We start from the raw sequence: 18,165 nt of genomic DNA, 5'->3' as shown, positions 1-18,165 counted from the left end.
TTTTTCCTTATTTTTTATTCCATGATTATGAGTATGTTAATGTAGTTATTTCTGATAATTAGGGCTATAATTTCAGCTGGATCCCAGGTTTCATGGATGTCAGTGTAGTCTCACGTCTGGGATATCCCAAACTGTGTGTATGGAGATTGATACTGCTGTATCATTATAAGTTACTATGAAATTTCAGCTTGGGATTCCTGTACAGTTTCAATGAACCAAACATTTGTACAGCTTCTTGAGATAACATGTCAGGTTAGCAAACCAGCTTCCCTATCAGCTGAAAATATAATCATAAAGAAAGCGTTTTTAATATGCACAGTACTGAAATCCAGGAGCATCACTTCCGTATCCTTTTGCCTTCCAAAAATTGTGTCCCATATATTTCCAAGGAATTAAAAAAAAAAAAAAGCCAAAACAAAACAACCGAAACAGACCTTCTCCCTCCACACTCAACACAGTTAATGTTCCCAAAAGCCATTCAGTAAAATAGGATCCAGTAATTACGGAGCTCCTTTATCTTTGCTTGAGATATTTTGTGTTGAGTCAGACACAGTCAGTGAAACTGTTGATTTAAATAAACTACGGCTGTGCTAAAAAAAAAAAACCAGTAGTTGGGAAATGATGAGTTCTTAATAAAGATGAACAAAAAAGCCTTAGCACTGCTGTTTATAAGACCATGTGACAGTATTGTATGCTGTATATACTGTAGGCCTTGGGAAGGCATTATATTTGTGTTGTTACATAGTGAAAAGTGTGTCTAATAGCTCAGTAGGTGACCAGGGCAAATATTACCATTTATTACCACTGTTTACAGCTGGGTCAGTGTAGTGTTTACTCATGCTGATTACATCCTTAAACTAAACCTCTTATCTGTCAGTTCTCCTGATTGTGTACAACAGGCACGCTACTACTGCTTATCAGCTGAAATGAGGGATTTGCGGAGTGGGGGCGGAGGAATTGATCCTATTGCATAGCAATAAAACCAAAAGCCTCGAAGTAGATTGGGCATGTTGAAAAGCAGCCTTTTCCCTCAGCTAACGGTGGGTTCTTACTCTTTAGCAGAAGCAGCAGTGTATGTATACGCGTGTTTAACAAGCCCAAGCTGTCAGGCAAGCCCCGATACGGTAGTACACTTCCATGGCACGGCAGTAACACGGGGACGCGCATTCCTTGCTGCGTAATCGTGAAAGGCAACCTGTCACCACTTCCAGCGAGCCTGTCTCCAAAGGCAGACATGGCCTATCTGCCTATCTCTCTCTCTTTTTTTTTTTTTTCAGATTTTTTTTCCCTCCAGGGTTTAAAAGAAAAAAGGACCCTAGAGATTAAGGGGGACTGACAAGGGGAGGGGGAGGTTTGTTACACTGTGGGTTTGTTTTGTTTTTTTTCTTACCTGCAAAATATCAGAGCAAATGCTGCTTTAATAAGCTTTTACCCCTTTATATAAGGAGATATATTACATTCTACAGGTTGTAAGTGTAAAAAGAGACCGGATTTTCTGTTTGAGTTTTGTGGTTGGAATTTGCTAACTGGTGCGTTATGTCTTTTTTCGGATGCATTTCAGTGATGGTGATTTTTCTGTAGTGGGTATCTCCTTTTAGATTCAGATTCACTGTTCTTGGATATGCAAAGCTTAGGCCGGGTGGTGGAGGCAGGGAAGGAATCGGACCTCTGCCTTGCGTGGCGTGTTTGGGTGGGCAGCTCTTGGCACACCCGCAGCTCAGTGGGCACCAGGACGAGCGAGGGGAGAATGTCGGGAGGTTGCACGGTGCAAATGCACTGTCGCAAGGTGACCAGACAGGCTGATTTGCAGACCCACCCATTTGTGCCTCCCTTATAGAAGAAAAATATTAAACTGCTCTCTTCAGATGAAAAATTGATTCATTCAGGTTGTAAATTGAATTCTTACTGAGCAAAACTGAAGCTTGTGTTTAGCTCCGTGTCCCTTTGTTGGAGCGTGTTGGCGTGGCATCCATTATAACCACTGTCTCTGCCTTGGCTTTATTTAAGCTCTCTCGTACGTGTCAGAGTGGGAATCTTAGATAAATATCAGCTTGTTTTGAGCAGATTTGCTCAAGAGAGGGCAGTTAACTATCAGCTGCTAATGCTGCATACTTACTATGCAGTTCAAGTGCCACATCTGTAAAAGCCTAGTGCCTTCCTTCCTGTGTAGTTCTGTAATTATGTTGTCTGTTACACTGAGCACTGTCATGGATTTGGCTCCAAATTACACATTTTTACCTTAACTTTTGTTAATGGTGTTAGAAAAAAACATTGTTTACTTTGGACATCACATACTCTTTCTGACACTATTTGTTTGCTTCTGTTCAAGAAGTTTCAGATTTATCAGTTTTTTGTGTTTTTAAACAAACACATCTGCCCATGTTTTTGTTTCATTTTCGCGTAGTTCATTTGTAATGGAAAGCTTTAGTTGAAGTTTAATGTATTTGTCAATTTTAAATTATACCATCAAGCCTCTCTACAAATTACTGATTTAGCCAGTAATCAACTTTAATAGGCATTGAAATACTGAAATCTGTAACATCTACATGAACAACATATCTGTTTTGATATTGATTAAAGTGTGACATGTGACCAAATGTGACAAGCTGTTTCCATAAGAGTAAGCTGTAGGTTTCTTTGGATTAAATGCAGAGTTGTGAAATGGCTTTAAACCTGATGGAAAATTATTAAACTGTTTACATGTGCAGCACTAATCTTCGGTCAGAAAGCTGCATGTCTGCTCCCTTAGATAGACGGTAAAGATCTTTCCAGAAGAGGCAGATTGTCTATTGGAAGAATTGCCTAATTTTTTCTTTTATAAAAAGCCTTCCTGAATATTCTGTCTGAGCTTGTGCAGTTCGAATCCATTGATCTGGGAAAAAAATAGTCCCAGCACCGTCCTTTAAACATGCCTGGACTTTTGCGGTAGTTCATTTTAACTTCCCGGGCTAGCTGCCCTTTAAGGGGGAAGGACAAGGCGAGGAAAGATACCCGAGCACAGAATGAAGATTGAAGGTACTGTACTTCAAAAAACAAAACCGAGTGTTGAGACCAGTTGAGCCTGGCTCTCCAAAGAGGGAGCATGAGTGGTCCGGAGGAAGGAAGCTTCACTATTTCCTGGGACGATGCCTTGTCACAATTTTAAGGATAAAAATGTAAAGTTACAGGCTTTGCTAAGGGAACGGTAGCGGTTATCTTCCATGGGGCTGTTCCAGCAGCATGAAGGGCTGTTGCCTGTTTTGGGGTAGACTTTCTGCCTCTTTGTCAACTGTCCCCACAGCTGAGGTCGGACCCAGTTGTTTCTGTAGGGACAAGGGGCTAATTGCATAGCAACTGCTCTGAGACCTGGAACTGAGGGTGTTGGAGGGAGAGGCTATTTGCTTGTGTCAAGATAATTTGCCAGCCTCTAGAAAAGCAAACTGTGTCATCTTAAAGTATTTAAAAGTAAAACTTTCAGCGGTGGAAAAGCGATTAGAATCTTGCAGGAAATGCTCTTTGCGTTCTTGGGGCCCAAAGTGCCCCGTTTAAAACTAAACCTGTGTAGGAATGTGGTTGGGAAATTGTGTCGTGTTGATTGAGTAACAGTTCAGACACATAGGGAGTATGCAAATAGCGTTTCACTGTGCATTTGCTGGAGCTGAGAGTTAAATTCGCTTCATGGAAAGCACATACTGATCGTCATTTAAAAACATTTACAATTTTCTTTATTTTTTAAATTAACCTCAAAGTTGTTTTTGGATATGTTTCTAAGCATTACAATGAGTATTTTAGTAGATATTTTGTAAAAATGACCAATAAATTTTAATTTCTTACGGTACACCTTTAACTTAACTCCTACTCCCCTTTTAAAGAAAAAAAACCAAGCAGTTGAAATGGCAGGAGCCTTTTTTCTAAAAGGGGAGGCTATGTCTCTGGAAGGCAGCATTATTTAATTTGCTATTTATTGGACTTCATTAGTAAAATACTTAAGTCCTGGATTGCAAAGAAACTGCTCCTTGGAGAAGGCTTAGAGAAAAGTCCTGTTATAGGAAATTAAATCAACATTGTCCATTAATCATACTGCATGTCAACCCCCAGACCTCTCTTGATTGTTCTTGGTGAATGTGAGGAACCATTAGATGTGTGAGGTCCTTAAAGGTCTGAGTAAGTCAAAGGGGAAGAGTTTAAAAAAATGCCACCATTAGCACATGAAAGAGACTTCAGAGTGGACAGAAGAAAACATTTGCTGTACAGGGCTAGTTACATTTCTTAATTTTTTTCCTGTGTTTTTTTTATTTTCTTCATTTGTTTAACAAAAATCCAGATGTTGTGATCAAAACGTTAACTGAAGTGATTAATTTCGCCTGAGTTTTTGTTACTCTTTTGGGTCATGTGACCACGTGATAAAGTTACATGGGAAAGTTAATAGCAGGGCCGTTTTGCAAATTCTGCGTTAGAAGTAAGTAAATGCACTTCTAAAGTTGAGGTGATATGCTTCCTGGTAGCTTTCCTGCCTTGAGTAATACCTGGTTTAGAGCATATTTGTCGCGAGGGCATTATTGTTACCTGAAACTGTTTTATTTTTTGGTAAAAGATGCAATTGTGCAAAAGCCGGTGTTTTTTCAGGCTGCCTGGAGTTGCATTTTTGTGGCAAATGCAGGGAGGGTGTGTGGGAAGTGGGGAAAATCACTCTTTTGTTGTAAGAAGAAATTCTTGCCATGAAACCTCTCTTCCCAACCTTTGATTTTTTTGCATCTGGAAAACAAAGTTTAGTAATAAGTTTTGTACAAAAAGTGGTATTTCAGCATTTATACCACCCTCTACAGTATTTTTGCCATTCTCGTGGTAGAATATTATGTCCTGCCTCAAACTGGTTAGTGTTACAAAACAAAGATACTTAGAGTTAATGCACATATGTTTTTAGAAGTTAGGACAGGGAAATATATTCTTGATCCCGGGTTATTGGCCAGTGAACGACTCAGGTTTCTGCCCCTTGCACGCCCCAGTTATGTGCCCTGCGGCTGTCCGGATGACGAATGTGGGGTTGGCACAGACCAAGGATCGGACACGGAGTATTGCACCCGAATGCACGCTGGAAGTGTGCCTGGGTGCCCGAGCCCGGGGCTCTCCTTGAGGCAGCCGGGCAGGAGGAGACGCTGGGACACGGCCGGCCGAGAGGGAGGCGGGCGGGCAAGCGCGTGCTGCGGCCGCGCGTCCATCTGCCATCGCTCCCGCCGCTGCGTGTGTGACGGCGGGGACGGCTGTGCTCGCACCCCGCCGCCCGGCTCCCTGTCACGGGTCTGCACTCGCGCGTGTGCATAGCAGCTGTCGGGACCTCTCTGCTCCTCATCCTTCCTCTTTCGGTCTAGCTTAGCGTTTCTTCTCCATCTACAACGTGCCTCTTACAGTATCGTTTCTTTGTATTAGTTTCTACTGGCGTGATAACGGCTCAGTTGGGCCAGCCTCGCCTCTCCTCTCCACCGATGTCTTTTGGCCTTCTCCCTGCCTCCCTTGAGGCCCTCGCCCGCCTTTGGGTCCTCTTCGCTTCCCCGCGGTCCGAGGACCGGGGCAGGAGTGCCCGGTTGTGCCTTCCCTTGCTGCCGCCATTTCCGCCGGCGGCCCGCGCCGTGCCCCGGCAGCACGAGGGCCACATTCACCGAGTCGCCTGGGCGCCGATGCTTAAACCCGGCGGGCACCAGACCCCTAAAATGGGGGGCAGAGCGGAGGTCCGGAGGCCCCCAGCGCCGTGCTGGGTCCGTTAGCTGGCGGCTCCCCCTTGAGGGAAGCGTCTCTGGGCCGTGCAGCCGCCAGGCGCCTCCACCAGCCACGGCCCTTCTGCGGGGGCAGCGTGGGGGAGGGTTTCACCGGGGTGAAAAACCACTAAGCCGGCCTCGGCCCGGGTGCAGCCGGGGCTCGGGGGCCGCGCGGGGCCAGCGGGGAGGGCGGCAGGCTGGCCTCCGTCAGCCGCGGCGGCGACGCTGCCTCCGAGCGCTCATCGAACCGCAGGCTCCATTTAGCGTGCGTAAAACTGAATTAATGATGGGAAACCCTTTTAATTGCACAAAGGCGGATAGCTAGCTAAGAGTTAAGTAGCTGTATGTTTATTTTACTTAAGTAATCAATCAGTCAGACTGCTTTCCATTTTCTAAGTGTTGTATAAACTTCATATGCAGAGGAATTACATCAAGATATTTTTCTCCCCTCCCTTTTTCAATCAAGATACTAACGTAGCTTGGATTTAAACCTAGACTGCATTAGGAGAGATAACAAAAAGAACTCTGATTAGGATTAGCCTCCCAATCTATCGTCTCTAACTTTCAGCTTGTTAATACAATGTTTGACATGTATTCAACACTTGTTCTTCACAAAATTAACTCATTAAAAAAATACAGCAGGTATGATGAAAGATTTAAACTCCAGCTGGTCTGCGATCAAACATTTTGACAACATTGCTTCCCATTAAAAGAGCAATTTGTTTAAAAAAAAATGAAAGAAAAACATTTTGAAGGGAAAATTTCAGCTAGGCCAAATTCCAGTGTATGTAATTATGGAAAACACTTTAAACATTCCAGATACTGTAAAGTTGGAATTTCCTTTTCCATGTTACCGCTTTTCTGTGCTATACTTTGAGCATCCTTTGAAGTACAGTGGTATTTACCTGCAGTAAGTAGTATTTACATTAAAACATATTGTAATCCATTTCCAAATGGGGGAAAATATATATTTGTCATTATAACACCACAGAGATTAAAGAAATAGTAGTACTGGGTTGTCAGCCAGAACAAAAAGATTTTCAGAAGTTTCGGGTAGCTACAGTCATTCAAGCTCCTCTTGTGTTGATGCTTTTCTGTACAGACAGTAAACAACATTTAGTAGGAGGTGTCGGCACTCGGAACGTAGTTCAGGGAATGAAATCCTGCTGTTGAGTCGAGGACTTGAGCTCTTGAGAATATTAGGACCAAATCCAGAGTGCGCGCGAGCAGGCCGACCCCTTTATACCAGCTGCGAGGTCAGCCTGTGGCGCTTTCGAGAAGACTGTTCCAGAGTTTTGGTCCTAATTAAAGTCTTCAAATAAACCACTAACATCATCTATTTAACCAAAAGCAACAACAGCATTAAGTTGCCCAGCTGCTGCTGCTAATAGAGATTCAGTAACCCTGCTGGTGAATAAGCTGAGAGGAGCAGAGCTCAGCCTTGGCAAGACTGGGAACAGGATGTCATCGCAGTGTGGCTTTAGGGGGGATCAGTGTGGGGATGGGAAGTTAGTGCAGTTCTTACGGATAAGGAGCAAACTCTCCTGGTCTTCCAGATGAATATGTGTACCAAACACATGCTTACTGAACGTGCTCAGGAAGCAATGAGAGTATGTAGTATATCCGGCTTCCTTGCCTGGTGACAAGTTGTCACTTACTATATTTTTTTAATTAACTTTTCTGCAAATTCCACCACAAAACTCCTATGAATAGCACATGCCAGTGTGCCATTGAATATAACGCTAGTACATATTAGCACCAAGGACATTATGTAGAGTCCTGGGTACTTTTCTGATGATTACAAATGGAAATTTCCTTCAGGGCATATTTTAGAAGTCCAGGACGTTGCTGTATGAAAATGTAAAAGCTAAAAATAACCCTGCTGTGCCAAACCACTGGGGAGGTTGTTCAGCATAATCTAAATGTAATTAAAATGAATACCCTTGTTAAATGTCAAAGACATGCAACCAGTCAGAGGAGTCTGTAGAAAATGAGGCAGCTAAGAGGACGGTAAGGGAACGCAACAGCCATGCTCAGGTATGGAGACAGATGCTGGGATGAATTTCACGGTTGCGGAAATTGAGGCCGGCGTCCTCATGCCGCCACGGCTAAGGTGAAATTACCTGCTGAGCAGAGACACGTGAGTTGAGCCCTTAACAGGTGATATTAGGTGGCTGCTTTGCTTCTTGGTTTATTAACTTGGGTAATTGGAAAATGTTTTGCATTATATGCCAAAGTTTCGATGAGAATTTTGCATTACAAGTAGTGTGCAAAGGCAACTTGATGCCAGCCTTTTCTTTTAAGCCATTTTTAATGCATCTGGATTTAACTTGAGCAAATGAAGTATGAGAGCTGCCATACTAAAGGCGGTAAATGTGTGTCAGGCTGTTAGTCTATGACAAATGCATCAGTCTAGCAAATTCACTGTAAAACTTGTCTGCCTTCTGGATTAACCTCCCCCTCCACACCGTATCCAGCAAATGAGTGCCAAATTTTGAGTTTCATGAAACAGTAGCTTTATTTATACCTGCAAAATGTCTGTATACATGTTTGGCGCTGCCCCAGTGGTGCGTGGTGGCCAGCCCCCGTACGCAGAGCGTGGGTGAGGTGTCCGTCTCGTGGGTGCGTCGCCGCAGACTGGCGTGAGACGGATACAAGGGAGTGCTGTGTGAGCAGGAGCACCCGGGGCCCGTGACACCTGCAAAAACAGAACTCCCGCTGAAGTTTGGGCCCTAATTATATATGCAGCTGCGTATGGACTATGTAACTAATATTTGGCTTAATAAAAATATAGTGGTGGTTTCTGCTTACACGTATTTTGTGTTTAAATAACTGCTAGTTCTCCTGTCGTGACTGACTTGTTCTGCATCTGGCAGTTTGGAAGCATTTTAGTACAGTTCCTCTCTGCCGTCTCAAGGAGGAGAGAGCCAGGCTGGTTTTCAGTTGATCTACCTGAAGCTTTTGCATCTTGTAGTCATGCTTGCAGCAGCACAACTCCCAGGGCTTGAGACCTGAGATGAGTCACCAAACCACAGATGTTTTTGCAATGAAACTGTGCACCTCCTAGAAAGTCACTGTGCTGCAAGTAATGATAGATAGTGTTTTCATTTTGTTGCACAAAAGGGTCAAAATGGCAGGGGGAGTCCATGACAGACCGGCAGAAAATGTTAGTTCTGAAAGAAAATTTATTTCATAGCTTCAGGGGGAAGTTTGGGTGCTGTGAATAGATTGCCTTTGTCAGTGTATAAAAATGTGTCATTTGTAAGGTGATGCTGGATGTCAGGCAGTCGGTGTGCATCTATGTTAGTGCTTGGTACCTAAACAGATGTTAAGCCAAACTTTGTAGAGTGCTTATTGTGTTGCGTTTAAATGCGTTTCGAGGAAGCATACCTCTCCGTACGAAGGTCAGAGAAATTATCTAAATTTCTTTCCTATCTGTAACACAGGCAGGTTGGTCTTCACTGGGGAGATGATCTTCTCAGTCTCTTCCACCTTGCGTAAAAGGAACTTTATACTGCTCTAGTTTTGGGGAGTGCTTGACACAGCATCCACTTTGTTAGCTGACCGCCTGAGTTCGCTGGCTGTGCACAGAGCCGTCGCCGCTCGCGCACGGATAGCTCCGTGTGCGGGTACCTGTTGCAGGGCGGCACTCCCGGCTTGGAGCACGGCGCGACGTCGTGGAGGACGTATCTGTGGTAGGGACTGGGGGCAATTAAGGCTCCGGGGCTGGCTGGGCCCCTCCTCCCCCGGCCCTTGCTCTGCAGAGATGGCCTCTCTACATAATTCCATTAAAGCGATTGTGCGCCGAGGGGTGGGCTGGGGGGCAGCGCGCTCGGCTTTCAAAGCAGGACCAATGAGCTCTGCGCTTTCCGCTGGGCAGTAACAAAAGAAAAGGTCTCTCAGAAGAAAAGACAAGCACAAAAGATCAAAATTAGGTGTTTGTCCAGGCCCCTGGTATTGCTTTCAAGTTAGCTTTTGAGGGCTCGCTTTGAAAACTGTGAGCCAAGCTAGTTAACATAAGGGTGTCTGCTAGTTTTAGAGTGTGTTGTTAGAATAATATTGGGAGAGAGCTCGTTGCTCGTGCAATTTAACAGTTCTCCAGAGCACAAGAGAAACACGGGGACTGGTCGGAAACGTTGCAAGCGTAGCAGTAACATCGCACAGCTCATAAGAAAACGGAGCAAAAGCGAATTTAAAATCCTTGAGACTCGCTTAACTTCTTTTGACAAGATTAGAGCCATTTAAGTAGCTCTGCTCTTGCCGCGGTCACTAGGACCCCAGCCGCAGCGTGCTGCCCGCGAGGCCCCCCCGCACGCGGGCACGGCGCGGCCGGTGCTGCTGGTGGGCAGCGGAGCGGCGATGCTCCCCTGCGAGGGCGAGGGGGTGTTTGTCCTGGGGCCCGCTCGGGGCTGGCGCAAGGTACGGACGGGATACTGAGCCTTTTCAGGTCTAGACAAATAAGCCAGAGCCATCCAAAGCCGAGGAAAGCCGGAGCGTTTAGCTGAATCAATTCACATATGTCATATGTTCTAGTTTCTACCAAAATAAACTTCTGCGATGTTGTACAAAGAACAAATTGCTTGGGTTCTACTTTCAGTTATTTGGTTTGCAAAGGAAAACATGGGTATCACAGGCAGTCTTTGTTCCTCCTAACTGTTTAAAGTTACCTTTAAGTTGAAAAACAAACCACATGAGATGTAAAGTGTTGGTAATTTGTAACCTCTCAGAAGCTATTTTAATCTGATATTGAAGAGCCTTATTTAAACTGTGTGACCTGATGGAATTCCAACTCCTTTGGAAAAAAGAAATCCCATTAAATATTATTGTATGAAACTACTAATAATGCTTAGAAATTATTTATCCAGAGCATAGAGACGATTTAAAAACAAGCGTAATGGAACAGTATTACTAAATTCTGTTTATTTGCTTACTCATATGTACCTAAGCAATGTATAGGGGCATATTTTAGGAAATAGAAATAAAATCTAGCGCTGCAGCTCTGCGAGGGACTGGCTCCTTCTGAGGCACAGACCTGGATTTGTGTCGTCCTCCTGCTTTCCAGCTTCGTTAGGTTATTGTTTGGCTTGATGCGCTCCTCTCCATCCCTTTTGTTGAGTATATTTGAAAAGTATTTGCTTATTTTCCTAATAAGTTTCTGCTGTATTTACATTGCTTTGCTTCAAAAGTACATTTTTAAGGATAGTATTTCTCAGTGCTCTTCCTTTCCCACCCTTCCCCCTTAATAATTCCCCTGGACCTCTGTTGCTTGGAGCAGACTTTGGCTAGCCCAGATCCGATGTCAAAGGCCGTGACCCGATGTCAGAGCGGCCCATGCTGCCGGCCTCTGCTTTGAATAATTATCTGGAGGTTATTGTGCGGCGGGGCCGGGCTGGGGGCCGCGCCGTCGCCGCAGAGCCGACCCAGTGAGCCCGCCAGCCGGACCGCTGCCCAACGGTGGGCCGGGCCGGCACAAAACGTCCCGCAGCACAAAAGAGTAAATTAAAAATGGACAATTGGCCACATAAGTTTTGTCCTTAGAGCGACCATTTTTCCAGCCTTTTGAGTGCAATACTGTTTTGATCATTTCAAGTGAAAGAAAAAAGTATTATTTAACATTTTGTGGGCAAGCGAGAATAAAATCGAGATGATTTTCTCCCCGCCTTCCCCAGCTATTAGAACCACCATGTTGGATGTCACTTAAGAACTTGTTTCTGTTCACTAAGCTGGACTTAGAGCATCAAGCTCCTTTGTTGTTGTTAAGAAATTCTCTGAAGTTCTGATTCCCTTAGGAACAAGAACAAAGCCCCGAATACTTTCCTTTCTGTCAATATTTTGCTTTTAAAATGCTGAGAACGAGGGTGTTCAAAACAGGTATGAAAGTATGCTCAGTATCCAAACTTAATGAGTCAACAGTAAAAGGTAGTAAAACGTCCGTTTTCTTTGGACTCCCTTATCTTTTGCTCTCCCCAAAGAGGACTTAAAAAGTCTGAAATCCAGATTGTGGAGTGCTGTCTCTCTCTTCTTATCAGGACTGAATGAAAGGCTGCTGGAGGTGGACTTGCTGTTCTGGAGGGGTAAAAGGAAAAAAAAAAAGTTCTTTCATGGTCTGACCTCAGATTCTTTCTTAATTTTATCTAGCCCTGACCTGTTGGCTCTGCTCTGGCTCCTTTCAAGGCCTTCGGAGCTTCACAAACATGCAGCAGCTGAAGGAAACAATGACAGGGTTTTTAGGGTTGCAATATTACACTCTCTTGTAACCTTGGCTAAGTAGACTGTAAACAGATGCTTTCTATGATGCATTTTCCAGAAAGCCAAAATTTTGGCTGTGTTTACATCAGCAAACACAGCTCTGTAACACTCTTGATTTAGGATTCTTCCTTCTCTTTTTAATATTAGCTTCAGCTGAGTGAACAGTTGCCCAGAGTGTGTCTGCTGTAGAAACAGAATCATGGAACCTGCCGTTAGGTATTTTTTGCCCATCCTTACTGCCATAGATTCATTCGGGATAGAAGAATCATATGAAGACAAATTATCAAAATCTGAATGCAACAAGCAATTTGGTCTTTTGCACAAAACTCATTCAAAGACGTGTTAAATGTAAGCAGGAAATATGCATTTCTATGCTTTTGAGAAGGGACGATGGATTTATGTGTGGATTAGGATTTTTGATTGGTTGTGTTCTTAGTGGCTTGCTGCTTTAAACTGAGAGGGTTTCAGCTATGTAATAAAATGTCTTGAGAATGGAATTTCTTCGTTTCATTGTAAATATGGAACTGACTCTATTGTTAGTAACTTTTTTTTTCTTGTAAGTTCAGTTTGTGCAATCTTGATAACTGAATAGTGAAATAAAAATTATAAATTTTAAATTTTTAAAAAAGCTTTAAAAATTACTTCACTAGCTCTAAAATGACCAGAAGCACTTTTTTTTTTCTTTTAGTTGTTTAACTGCTAATGCTGGCATTTTCATCTTTGTTTGGCTGCTAATACATCTTTGATGCCTCCCCTCCTTCCAGCTGTGTTCAGTGGCAGTACATGAGGACACCATCTGGCAGCAGTGAGGTACAGCTCTGCCAGATGGGAATAAGCCGCCTTAGCTGGAGAGGTGTTCCTTCCGCTCTCCATGTCACCTTTATCACTAGGGAAATGTCTTCAAAAGAGAGGACCTTTTTTTTCCTTCCTCCAAATAATGGTAGTTGTTACAGCAAAACACCCCAGCTAAAGCTAGGATTTCAATGGATATATTTCAGAGGCCTGTAAGGGTCAACAGCAGCACTATTTATTCTGTTGTGGAGCAATGCCAGATTATGTTACATGCTTTTTGATATTTGTCTCAGTGTTTTAGAAACCAAAGAACTAAGAGACAGTAACTCTATGAAATTCCATGGAATTATATGCCAATATACACTAAAGCTAGTTCTGGCATGGTAACATATCAACTTCATTACTTGTAATTGCTTTTACCTACTACTGCATGTGTTTGCTAAATCATTTGTATGCTTTGAACACTGGGCTCTGTACATCTAAACCATTTTTAACTGATCAATGTATATAATTTGAACATTTTTCAATATTAAGTTTTGGAAAAGAGAAAAACAGAATATAGTGTTTCTAGGTAACTGTTGCTTTGCGGTAGCAACTTCTGCCCTTACTAAAAAAAGTGGAAGATTTCCATAAAAGCAGGGCTGATGACAGCAGGAAAGAATACTGAATACCTCTGGGCTGGTTCAGCCAGATGTGGACGTTCCAGCGCGCTGCAGAGCAATGGAAGGGCCAGTAAATCAGGTCTCAGTTCTTTGTGATGTTGTTGCGATTACTCTGTTTCTCGCATCCGGGCGATAAGCAGCTGTGGTTCTCCCTCCATGCTGGGAAATGCGATGACTTGCCACAAACAGGATTGGCACATCTGGGTGCACTCTAATATTTTTCTTGAGGAATCTATTTTTACAGCATTAACAGTGGTATCTGCTGTGAGCTTCCTGTCTGTTTTCGGAGAAACTGAACGTAATCTCCAAGATTGCATCTCTGGGATGTAGTAAGATAGTAAAATACAGAAGTAGAGCATCATCATCAGAACTTTTACCAAATTTCATCTACTTTAATGGTTTTTTCCAAGTTGTAATCCATGTGTTAAATGATAGTTCAACATAAAATTTTGCATCATACTTGTGGTATTTAGCCTCGCCATACTGCTGTCATAGGTGTAGAATCTACTCATAGGTGTCCAAAAGACAGAGAAGGCTCCCCCGAGTGCCTTGCTGCTGAAGGCCCTCGCGGCACTTAATGGCTCCCCGCAGAGACTGCAAAAAAGGGTCTAACAGTCATGCTTGGGACAGTACCTATTTTGAGCATTTTAAATTAATCAACATAAGTCATATCTAGCTTTTTCCAATGCTTATTTTATAGGAGTGTTACTGCCAGCGGTGAAACTGGTGCTTCTAGCTGAACTATTACTCATTTGTTTTAAATGCTGGCAGGTTTGGGCTGTATAAAACGGGTGAAGCAGATGCACTGTGCTCTGCAGAGCTGCGCCCGCCTCTCCCGTGCAGCCTGTGCCGCCTCTTGGGAGACGGTGCCTGTGCGCTCCAGCGGCTCTCCTACAGCGAGGCTTGTGAGCAAGCCCTAGCGTGCGTACATCAGCATCAGCGCTGCCCTCTTGATTTGTACAAATAGGGCAGTTTGTGTGTCCTTTCCACCAGCTGATCTAATTATATTTACGTAATAACAATAAAAATGCCCATAAAAAAGCTGTAGGTGGTGTGACACTTACTTAATTTTACAACATCATAATTTAGCCAGCAGCATTAATAAAAAACATTCAACAGAAACAAATTAACATAAAAAAAATTCAGCCTGTTGGTAAATAAGCTAGAAAATCAGTCCTATGCACCTCATGTCTGGGGAAAAAACCTTTAACCGCTACCCAAACGCCAGCAATTGCAGTTGCGGCTGAATTAATTGAAACGGCGCGTGGTGTTACCGGGCTGTTCGGAGAGGTTACCGAAACGCAGAGGTGAAATCTTGATTCAAGTTTTTTACTTAGACTGAGTTTTGCGTTGAGTAGTTGAGCGAATCTCGCTCGCGGCCGGGCAGCAGCGCTCCTCTGCGGAGAGGGCAGTCGGCCGCGGGCCTAGCGGGAGCGGGAGCGGGAGCCCCGGCAGCGGGAGCCCTGGGAGCAGGAGCCCCGGGAGCGGGAGCGGGCTCCGCGCTGGCGTCCCGGCTTCCCGAGCCTGCAGTGCCACCGGGTAGCGCGCGGGCGGCATGGGCAATATTTGAGGCTGTCAGCCCCCGGGTGGCCGTGCCATCCCCAATCTTTTATCAGTGATTTATGTGTAAACTCTTCAGGATACCTGCGCTGGCTTAAGATAAGGGCGCTCCGTCAGTTTGTTTTCTCTGTACGGAGATGTCTGGCTTTGGGTGTTTGATCCAGCTGGGGACCTGCTAGATGAAAGTGTACGTGCCAGGCTTGCGCGGGGATTCCCGTTTGGGAATAAATCACATCGGAAGCCGGTAAACTAATCTAACAAATAACTGTTAATATTCTAAACAGAGGCAAAGATATTTTCCTCCACTTCGTAAAGCAAATGGTGTGCAAGTATTTGGTGTAACTGGAGGCAGTAGTAATTTTATTTTGCATATGGTGAAGTTGTTACCAACAGCAGCAACATCTCAGCAGCTATTTTGAATCGGTCTTCACTGATGTTATACATGTAATCTATGAAGCGAGTTTCACATCAGTATCCCTAGCTGCTCAGCATGCTGTCTTTCCTTAATTTTTTTATCTTTTCCTTTTAGATTACCATAACATTTAGGCCAGTACGTAATGTAGCGCTCCTCAGTTACTAGTCGTTACACATCCCAGCAGATGGTTTTTCAGCCGCAGGAGCTTGGCTGGTGCAGTAATGCACGGCAGCTTGGTAAAAATTGTGACTTTGCGTTCAGATTAAACTAGTCTGGCTACGAAGTGAACTGTAGTGTCCTGAGTGCAAAGTGGAAAGAACCTTGCTTTTTAAATGGTAGTGCCTAGTTGAGAAACTTCATATTTTTTAAACAGGTTCTTTTATATAAAGACCATTTTTTAAAACTTTTTGCATTATACAAGAGTAAGATAAACGATATTCAGTATTATGCTTTGTCTAAATGTGTTGCATTAATAAAGACATTTTGAAAAGTAGGTTCAAAAAGAGCATTTTCCTTGAGGACATTTGAAAAATTACTTTTTTTTTTTGGTGGGAGTTAAATTTTCCCGGCATTCTACCACGTCCCATTATTCTTCCTCTCCTCCCCAATCAAGTGTTAATGAGGAATTCAGGTTTAAAAAAAAAAAAGCAGTGAGGATAAACAGACCTCACAGGCTTCTCATTGAGCTCAGCAGGGCACTAGACCTCAGCTATTCTTCATTTCACAGTGAAGATGATCAGTTCTGGGTGACCACTTTCAAAGGGCACGGAGTTTTTGAAGGTGCTCGGCAGGATGATAGATTGCCGTGTCTGTCATCCTGTGTCTTGCGGAAATGCAGCAGGGTCTCTTCTGCGGGAACTTGCAAAGAAAGAAAGATCGGCGGTGACACTTGGTCGGCTGGATGCCGCTTGTTTCTGCGGAATCTCTTTAAGGTCTGCTAAAGAGTACTAGAATTCGAGATTTCTCTCAGAGTGCATGGGAGACTCGGTTACTATAACCACCTCCAAAGCATACTTGTAACTCGATCTTGAAAGGTGTCCCGGTGGTCTCCCTTTTTAACTTCGGCTTTGTTTTCTAAGATTTGAGCTGTGTGCTAAATATATGTATTCCCAACATGGGTGAAGTAGGAACATGTGAAAGTATATATTCCTACTCTTCTGGGACATACTCTGTAATTCCTCTCAGTAAGTTATTATAGTTTTGTTTTGTTGCATTCAGATCACTTGGTACTTCAGAGGTTTGCTTGTCTTTCTGACCAGGCTCAGTGCTTTTACAGCGCCACTCAGCCCCCCTCCTTCCACGTGTCTGTTATGTTTTCTATAGATTTTTAAGAGATTGCAATGATTTAGAGATAATATCTTACTATCTAAATTTTCCACATTAAAATTTCATGTTATTTTGCCCTTAAGATTTTTCTATGTATTTGTGTTCATCTTCCTGTTTTCTCTGATTGTGATTGACAGGAAGCAGGAGACTTCACAAGTTGTTAAGGTGATGTTGTTAAGTGGAAAAAAGTTCCAAAACAATCATACGAAGTGATAATTTTATCCTAGTGTAAGAAAAATATTTTTTTTGTCGATTTGCTATATATATTGTTTACTTGTAGCATTAAAGACTACTTGAAAAATGGGAATAGCCTTCTCTTGCCTATTCTATCATTAAACACATCAAAGAAGTATTTAAATCCAAATTTAAGAGCCCCTTTTGGATACCTATTTTTGATAAAATAATCTTTTAAAAATGAAATCTAAATGTAAACTTTACCTACCATTGACTTCTCATTTAAAGCCTATGTGGGTAATCTGTGGCGCACACAGATTTTTCAAAATGAACATGAAAACGTGTTACAGCAAGTGCAGTAGGAAATCACTGTGCCATCTTCAGGGAAGCGGCAAATGAGGCTCAGCCTGGGATCGTGCTGCTGGTGCCGAGGCTGCAGAGGGAGCTAACGCTCTCACGCAAGCAGGAGTCCTGTTTGCGTTAAGAAATGTCAGGGAATTGCGTTCATGTTTATCCCATGAAAGAGGCCGTGTCAAATCCCGGATAAAATGTGAAAGAAGATAGCTTATTTTGAGAAGGCATAATATTATGATATTTTAGGGCAAGGAAAAAAATAAACAAGATCAACACTGCTTTATAACATCTGCACAGACCATCTTAAAATCTTAATGGAAGGAAATAGATTCAGTGGCCATGACAGTGGAAGAGACCGTGTCCTAAAATCTGCATCAGTGGTTACCGGAGGAGGTTATCCGTGCTCGCAGCAGCCGTGCCGCCTCGCAGACTGCCTTTGCGTGGAAGGGGTTTGCTGCAGACGGCTCCCGGGGCGCAGGCTGCAGCCGGGCCGGCTCGGGCAGCGCAGCATGGTAGTCCTGGTAGTCTGCGCTCCAGGCCGCTGGCTGGTGCCTGTGCCGGCTCCTCACTTGCGGAAAGCTCAAGTCACTTTCTAACTCATCTCCCTGCACTAATTTTTCACTGAGAACAAAGCCACAGAGCTGCACCCTGCACTGACCTTTAACAAAACCGAGGGCAGCAGCAAAATGCGATATGGGGACCCAAACCATGGCCAGAGGAGGGACAACAGAGAGACCCCCGGAGCTGGGGACGGTGACCCGCTAAGCATGCCAGAAACGGCTTTCAGGAAAACCCCTGGAAGTGGCAGCTACAAGTCAGAGGCAACATTAACAAGCACAGTTAAACAAGTCATTTCACAATATATTCTCTGGGAAGCTGGAACTGAAACATTTCCCGTTCC

The 18,165-nt window shown here is 43.7% G+C and overlaps 1 protein-coding gene across 1 annotated transcript in view; it reads left to right on the top strand.

The window, feature by feature from the left end:
- The window catches only part of PRTG (protogenin), an 89,560-nt gene that overhangs the window by 52,428 nt on the left and 18,967 nt on the right, over positions 1 to 18,165 (top strand). The gene's annotated exons all lie outside the window — the stretch shown is intronic.

Source organism: Dromaius novaehollandiae, chromosome 10 (genome assembly GCF_036370855.1).
Source record: "Dromaius novaehollandiae isolate bDroNov1 chromosome 10, bDroNov1.hap1, whole genome shotgun sequence".
Lineage (NCBI taxonomy): Eukaryota > Metazoa > Chordata > Aves > Casuariiformes > Dromaiidae > Dromaius > Dromaius novaehollandiae.
This window is presented reverse-complemented; position numbering and strand designations above follow the sequence as displayed.